The sequence below is a fragment of the Hipposideros armiger genome, unplaced genomic scaffold, assembly GCF_001890085.2.
Source record: "Hipposideros armiger isolate ML-2016 unplaced genomic scaffold, ASM189008v1 scaffold_922, whole genome shotgun sequence".
NCBI lineage: Eukaryota > Metazoa > Chordata > Mammalia > Chiroptera > Hipposideridae > Hipposideros > Hipposideros armiger.
The window spans coordinates 216,109-223,941 of record NW_017732272.1 but is presented as its reverse complement, the minus strand read 5'-3'; the positions used below and the strand labels follow the sequence as shown (position 1 = coordinate 223,941).

Below are 7,833 nucleotides of genomic sequence, written 5' to 3'. Positions count from 1 at the left end.
GGCTGCTGGCTACACACGGTAGCCCATGGCAACCCACTGCAGCAGGGGCTGCAGCCTACGCTGTCGCTGGTGACTCATGGCAGCCCAGCTCCAGGTTGAGCTGTTGTTCAGCATCTTAACTGTAGAGGGCAGTGTCACTGGCCCTCATATGTGGGCTCCAAACCAGGGCTCTCTGGCATCCCAAGCCAGCTCTTAACCATCGCGCCACTCAGCCAGCCCAGCAATTATATTTTTATACTAAATTAACTTGGTCATGATGAGATAGCAAAACCACAGACAGTCGGGGACATGGCCACGGTGGAAGGGATCAATGCCGAGACCATAATAAAAACCAAAGAAAACTTTAGAATAGCTAACAGACATTCAAACTGCAGAGTTCGCCAGAATTATCAGTCCAGGTGCAGGAGAGCAATCAGCTCTGACTCAGAGACATTATAGTTGCCAGCACAGCCAGCTCATGGGGCATTCCACTTACAGATCCCGCTCTGTTCAGAGAGTTTCTTGCGCTTTACAATAAAACTGTACTGCGTAAACCTTGCCTCTCCAATCCAAGTTTCTATTCTTTGGTGACTGCAAGATCACGATCCCGGGGAACACGCCAGGACCCTATAACAATGAGAGGTGAGTTTCCATGTTTTCCTTTGAACTTCTTTATTAGGCTAATCCATTTGCAAATCTGCACTATTTCAGCACCTCCTGAAGCACCTCCCTGAAACCCTCACAAATCTTAAGGTCACCCTGGTTCTGGGCACACTCCAAAAAGTCATCTCAGTGGCATGAGCCAATCTGCTGCTGCTGCTGGTATGCCGGCTGCGTTCTGAGGCTCCTGGTAAGTGATGTCCAGCCTTACGGGTTCAGCGTTACTTCCTCCACTGAAGCCCCCCGTGATGGCATGACCTACTGTGTGGCCAACAGCAGCGCCCACAGCCACACCAGCGGCAGTGGTTGCCATTGGGGCCACCAGACCTGGCTGCCGGGGTGCCAGAGCAGGTGAGCCAACAGCAGATGGCCAGCAGCAGCTGGCCTGGGCACAGCTCTCATCTGAAGTGCCCGGCTTGCCAGAGGGCTATGCGGAAGGAGGTCTGGCTTCAGCTTCCACGCAGCATTGCAACTACGGGGCAGCTCGCTGTCTACAGGAGTGAGACTCGGAGGCAAAAATATTTTCTTTTACCTTAGTTTATAAGGCTTTGGTGGTTTAATTTACTAGGACTGCCATAACAAGGTACAACAAACTAGGTGGCTTAAACATCAGATATTTACTGTGTCACAGTTCTAGAGGCCAGAAGTCTGAATTGAAGGTGTTGGTAAGATTGGTTCTTTGTGAAGGCTGTAAGGAGAGGACCTGGTCCAGGCCTCTCTCCTTGGCATATAGATGGTCGTCATCATGTAGTGTGGCACTCTGCCTATATGCAAGTCTGTCTCCAAAACGTTCCCTTTTTTTAAACAATCATTTAAATTTTTTTAAATTATAGCTGACATATAATATGCAATATTGTCCTGCCTGTGCCGCTCGGCCAATAGACCAACACAGGACGTGGGCCATAGAATAAGCATTTATTATTAGAGCACTGGTGGTCTGAGAAGGCAGCGTGTTAACACCTCCAAAAACATTATCAGATCAGCTTAGGGTATTTAAGGAAAACTCTGGGTTCCTCCAGAGGCTACATGATTGCTAGGGGCTCTGCATGGAGCCTTGCCTCTGGCAATGTGATTCTCTGGTGGAGTTGGCAACCCAGGAACAATGATGGGAGTAGCCTGGAAAGAATACTAGACCATTGAGATTGTGATCAATAAACCTAAGGGGGTTAATCATAAGTTTCAGGGTAATTTTCTAAAACAGGGAACTGGGTGAGATGGGACATTCCCACAGGGGACTGATCTATTGTTAAGCTACAGGTCAAGGAAAGGCGAGACCAGGGACAGGACAGGCCTCTACTGTTGGGGTGCCAACCAGGTCTTGCTTCACTCAAGTGTCAGATAAGATTATCTTAATCATTAATAGATTTGTTGAGATGAGTACCAACTCCCCTCTCCTCTCTAATTCATGCTGCTTACCACAAATCACTGCTTTTATTTTGACATTCTCTTGCTCAAATACATTAAACTTAACCCTGTTGCTTACAAAATAATGAAAATGATTTATCTTACACTTAAGTTCTGTCATATGACCTTACGACTTTCCTTTCTTCCCTATCTTTGATTGTTTGTAAATTTCAATATTTGTTATAGCCATTTGTCTGATCACAGCCCTTTCGATGACGCTTATAATCTCTGATTACAATCCCCCATTCACATTATTTGGAAATAACCTTTGAAAATAACCTTGCGTTTCCTCCCTCCTTCCATCAAGTCTAAGTGATCTCCCCACCCCCATGCTCCACCTGAACAGCTGTAGCAATCTTTGGCACTTACCTTCTTCACATGTTGTAAGGCTGTTATATAAAGCATTCAAGGGTGGGGAATGAAGTGAAAGTAGTTCATTAAATTAAGATCTACTCCATAGGCTCGCTGCTGGGCGAAAGACAAACTCTTTTGAGGTGTGGCAGTATTTTTGTTTGGTAGATATTTTACATGGAAATGAAGGAGAGGAATGCTCTGTTAGTTCCGGGGAAATAAGTGGGTTTTTCCAAGAATCAGGGATGCACTCCTTTTCGTCCCTATATGGTCCCCTCTGGAGGTGTCATGGCGCTTGTGGGTGTGTCATTTAGCATAGAGATATAGTAGGTTGTCAGAAAAGTCATGACGTACTTTTTTCTATGTTTTCTATGCAAAAATATGCCATGACTTTTCCAGCAACCCAATATTACAGTGACTGTATAATGTGGCTGGAGGTTACTTGGAGGTGCATCTCATAGCCATTTTGGCTGGTTTGGCTGATTTACTGGTCCTTTGTCTTCCACTGGAGGTTAGTGGTTTTTCTTGGAGGCCCTGCCTCTGCGCTATCTCAACTGTATCCTTTTTTACTTTAAGATATATATGCTTTTAATGAGTTTCTTGACTGATTATTATGGGAGAAGAATAAATGAATAATAAATATCCAGTCAGGGTTTCTCTGGAAATTGAATTATAAATGTTTATTTATTTTGCAGCTCACGGGTGCAAAAAAAAGGAGATATCCATTTTTGTATCCATCCTGATTATTAGTATTCTGGTCATTCCTGTAAGCGGTGAGTGGCTTAATTCATAAACTTTCTATGGTTATTTATGCTCAGCTGGCCCAAAATTTTTTAATTTAAGCTTAATCCAGAATCTCTCAGCTCTTGAGTGATAAAAGGGTGTGTACAGATTGTCCTCAGGTTCCGACCATCGCAGCAGCTTTTACCATACTTCTTGCCTTTCTCAAAAATAGAACTCTAAGTCCCATAATACAGTCATCTTCTCAACTTTATAGTAGTTCTTGATCTTTGAGTAATATAATCATAATTCTCAGAAAACCACCAGATAGCAACAGCAATAACTATTCTTTTATCTGAAAGTACTCTGTGTGAGTTAAAGAGTGAATGTTAAATACACTATATTTAATATTTATATTTAATTCTCATAAGATTATGAAACATCTATAATTATGAAATTCATTTACATACAAAGAAATAGAAGCCAAAATGAATAAGTAGCCTCTCACACATAATAAATTCCAGAGCCAGAATTGAGACTCTTGTCTAATTCTTGATATTTTACAAATAATTCCTTTTGGATTAAGAGTAAGAAATATTACTAATAGTTGTTCTATGAAATATTTGTTTATTTCTGTCATATTATGTTGAAAGAAAAAATGAAATAATAGCATAAGTGATATGTTGCAAGAGTTTCTCTGTTGGAGTAGATTTTTTAAAAAGATGTTAATTTTTCTTCTGGGTATAATGGGTTCATCTTGTGAAAAGAATTCAAAGGTAAATTGTAATTCCTGAGCTAGGGCCTAATACTCTTCAGTACCTGATTGTCCATGTGCATACTTTGCTTAATTTAGCACTTAAGGTAGCACTTAAGTGAAAATAACACTTTACACTCTCGATTCTTATTTTCTTTGTCATTTGCAAGAGTACTGAATATTTTTGTTTACAGCCTCACTGTATGGTCCTAGGAACTCAATGTTATTGATAGCTAAACACCTGGAATTTAAATATTATAGAGAAGGGTTTCTATAAGAAGTCTTTACATTCATTCTTTAATTGATTGATTTAAAAACATATTGAAACACAATATAGTTTATTACCCATCTATAGTAGCCTGAATACACTCTTGAGTATTACCAAAAAGAAAGCTTTGGAGTTGGCTTACATTTGATCATTTAATTTGCTAGTTACATTAACTTATTCAAACATTTGGAGGACAGGAACTTGACCTTATTCTGATTAGCCAACACCCAACTAAAACCCTGAAACAGTAAATTCTCAAAACAATATACATATGAGTAGAAACACATTGATCATTACACTCCTTTGGCACTAACTACTGGTAAAGTAGAACAAATGTTCTACTATCTTATATTTCAAGGATTTGTTGTCTTATAGTATCTCACTTCCCTAAGTTGGATGTCCTCTCTTGTCTATGACCTTCCCGTTTCTAGTCCAGGTAAAGGTAAGCCTTCATTTCTTACCCTAGTCCTTGAGGTCTAAATTATGTTTAGCTCTCTAGGCCTCTTTCTTGATTGCTAAATTTTATGCATTGTTTTTGGTAGTATGTCAGTCTAGGATCTAAAAGAGCCGCATGTGGCTCGCAAGCCACAGTTTGCCAACCCCTGGTATAGATCATGAGAAGTCTCAAAATAGAAACCCAGACAATAGGAGTACAGACTACTCAACCAAGTGTTCCTCCTTGCAGGCAAGGAATTGAATTCAACCATAATCCCATCAATGAAGCTAATTTCACAGGCCTCAAATCATGGGAGTAAAAAGTAAAATTGACTCACTAGAATGAGTAGAAATACTTTTTAACGATTTTTTATTTGATCATTTCTTTCTTTTTTCCAGTATTAATTGTAAAACATTTACAAAGTCCCAAAACTATGGCATGTTCAGGAGAATGGATTGGAGTAAGGAAGAAGTGTTTCTATTTTTCTAATGATACCGGAAATTGGACAGCCAGTCAAAGATTTTGCAGTTCACAGAGATCAGAACTTGCTCAGGTTGATACACAAAAGGATATGGTAAGAAAGGAAGAAAGTTTTTGATCATTTCAGAGCTTAAGGTTATACAAAGAAAGAATAAAAATAACAAAAATTAATATTCAATGATAATGCATGTCAAACAATGTTTTAAGCACTGTAACTATAAAAACTCATGTAATTTTCAACCAATGCTTATAAAGTAAATATCCAGCTATCCCTAGTTTAAAGGTGAGGAAAGTGAAGCGCAGAGATGTTATGTAACACAGTCATTGTCACACAGCCATACCTTGTTGAACTGGGATTTGAACCCAAGCAAGTCAGCTAGTGATGCTATGTCCTTAATCACAATGCATATTGTTTATACAGCTAAATGTCTTTGTTTAGTGTTCTTAGATTATTATATAGATATTTTTTAATACCTTTAGATTTGCATCTTCTCAAGAATAGCCTTGGAAAATTGAAACAAGCAAACAAACAAACAAAAGTTATGGCTCTTGGAATTTAGAGATGAGGATGTGAAGAAAATCCATGCTGTATGAAGAAAGTGAGACAATGAATGGAAAAAGTGAAAGGGGGCACAGGAATAGGGACTTGGACTCCAGGGGTACAATGTGAGGGTAGACATTTATAAAGAAAAGCTGACTAATAGGTCTGTGGTCCAACAGTGAGGAACCAACAGAGGAGAGACTAAACCCATCACTCAATATCTTCTATTGCAATAAATCACATTCAGAAGTTAGTTTGGTTTCTGATTCTATAAGAAAATACACAACAGCAATGGGACTTATTCTGGTATCTTGTCAAAGTAGTGTATAACTGAGTTTTACTATATTTTAAAAGTATTTATACTTTCCATTAAACTCTTCCCCCCTCCCACCCCCCGAAATCTCTCTTCTATGATTTTTGAGAGTGAACCTACACACAAAACAAAATATAAGCATTAGTTCTTTGGCACATTTAAGGAACATGCTGTATTAGTTCCTATAAAAACTGCTTAGTTTCTGATTTTGTCATCTATATAATATATCAATTTATAGTCTTTTTCATTCATTTTGTGACTAAAACACACTGATAGTTTATGCATTAGAACTAGAATGAAGGGAAGTCAAATACATTTTTCTCATTAATTTCTCATTTGGGACATAGACAGAAGTTACCTTTAAAGATATTTCAAGTCAAGGCAGCACAGAGAGTTTCAATGAGTTGAAGAGAGTCCTTCTACTGCTTAGAGACGTTTAAGAAGTTAAAAAGCAAAGTGAAAATTTTTTCTGGTACAACTAAACCAAACATCTGTGTGTTTGTTGCTATAGAAGCATTAACCATGCAAATCAAAAATTAAATCATATAAGCTGCCTGGGGTAAGAAGCATGTTCACCAATGTGCTCTAAAATATTACGTAATAGATAATGCCCTGATTTTTGTGAAAGGAATTTTTGAAGAAGCATGCGGGGACGTCTATGCACTGGATTGGGTTGAGCAGAAAACAAGGAGAGCCTTGGAAATGGACAAACGGCACAACATTTAATCCTTGGTGAGTTTCAAATTTAATAGGAAAGGTTTTATTCTGGTTATACAAAAGTTTTTAAATCATTTTGAGTTGTGACATGTGCCCTTTCACAATGAAACATACCCTAGAGCAACCCATCTTCCTTCTACCTTGTTAAACGACAGTAAAATTTTTCATTTTTATTTTTGTTTCCTATTTTATTTTACTTCTACTGTCAAGCTATTGCTAATCAACCCTCCTATTGCTAATTCAAATTCAACTATTCTGCAAATTCCAAACCAAAGCACATGTATTACTTGAACCTTTTTCCAACTAGTTAAATTTATACAAGATCTTTCTTCTTTAAATAGATGTCATATTGTTGCCTTTAACTTTCCAAATATCCATCATAAGCAATATTACTGGTTTATGTAACCATTTTTTGAGTAAATGTTGTTTCCTCACTTATATACCATTTTATCTATAAGAACTATACTATTTTTTCTGTTATTCATGTACTCCTGCCTCCATATTCCATTAAGTGCTAGATAAAAAAGGAACCAGTTATACAAATATTAAAATATGTATGATAGGACAAATTATATTTATTATAAAAAAGAAAAAAGTTTCGTTAATGGAGCAAATTAATAAAGACAATATTATAATCAGTCTCTGGTTTATATCTGAATATGTTTCAAAAGTACCAAATGAATATAAATCTTATTACTTATTTTCAAAAAGGAACATTGGCTAAAAACATGTCAAGAAACTGCTTTTTAAAAAAATTACAGAGAATTTTGGATTTAACAATTGTCTATCTCAATAAGATAGATAGATGAGGGGCCGGCCAAGTGGCGCGTTGGTTAAGAGTTGGCTTGGGACACCAGCTCTGAGCATCAGGTCCCCAGATCGGATCCCACATGAGGGCCAGTGACACTGCCCTCTACAGCCAAGATGGTGAGCAGTAGCTCAACCTGGAGCCAGGCTGCCGTGAGTCGCCGGCGTCGGCACAGGCTGCAGTGAGGCTGCAGTGGGCTGCCATAAGCTACCATGAGTGGCTGGCAGCCAGCATGATGGCCAGCAGCTGTCGTGAGCTGCCAAGAGCCGCCGTGAGCGGCCATCCAGTGGCCGACGACCAATCTGCCTCACCCGGGAAGAGCTCAATGATAATACCAACATGGGCCAGTGAAGCGACGTCCTCCACAACTAGACTGAAGAACAAAAGGACAGCAACTTGTCT

General features: G+C 38.8%; 1 pseudogene; it reads right to left on the bottom strand.

Annotated features, from left to right (window-relative positions):
• Positions 1–654: 654 nt before the first annotated feature.
• On the bottom strand, positions 655–1,106 carry LOC109375272 (coiled-coil-helix-coiled-coil-helix domain-containing protein 2 pseudogene; annotated as a pseudogene).
• Between the last annotated feature and the right edge of the window lie 6,727 nt (positions 1,107–7,833).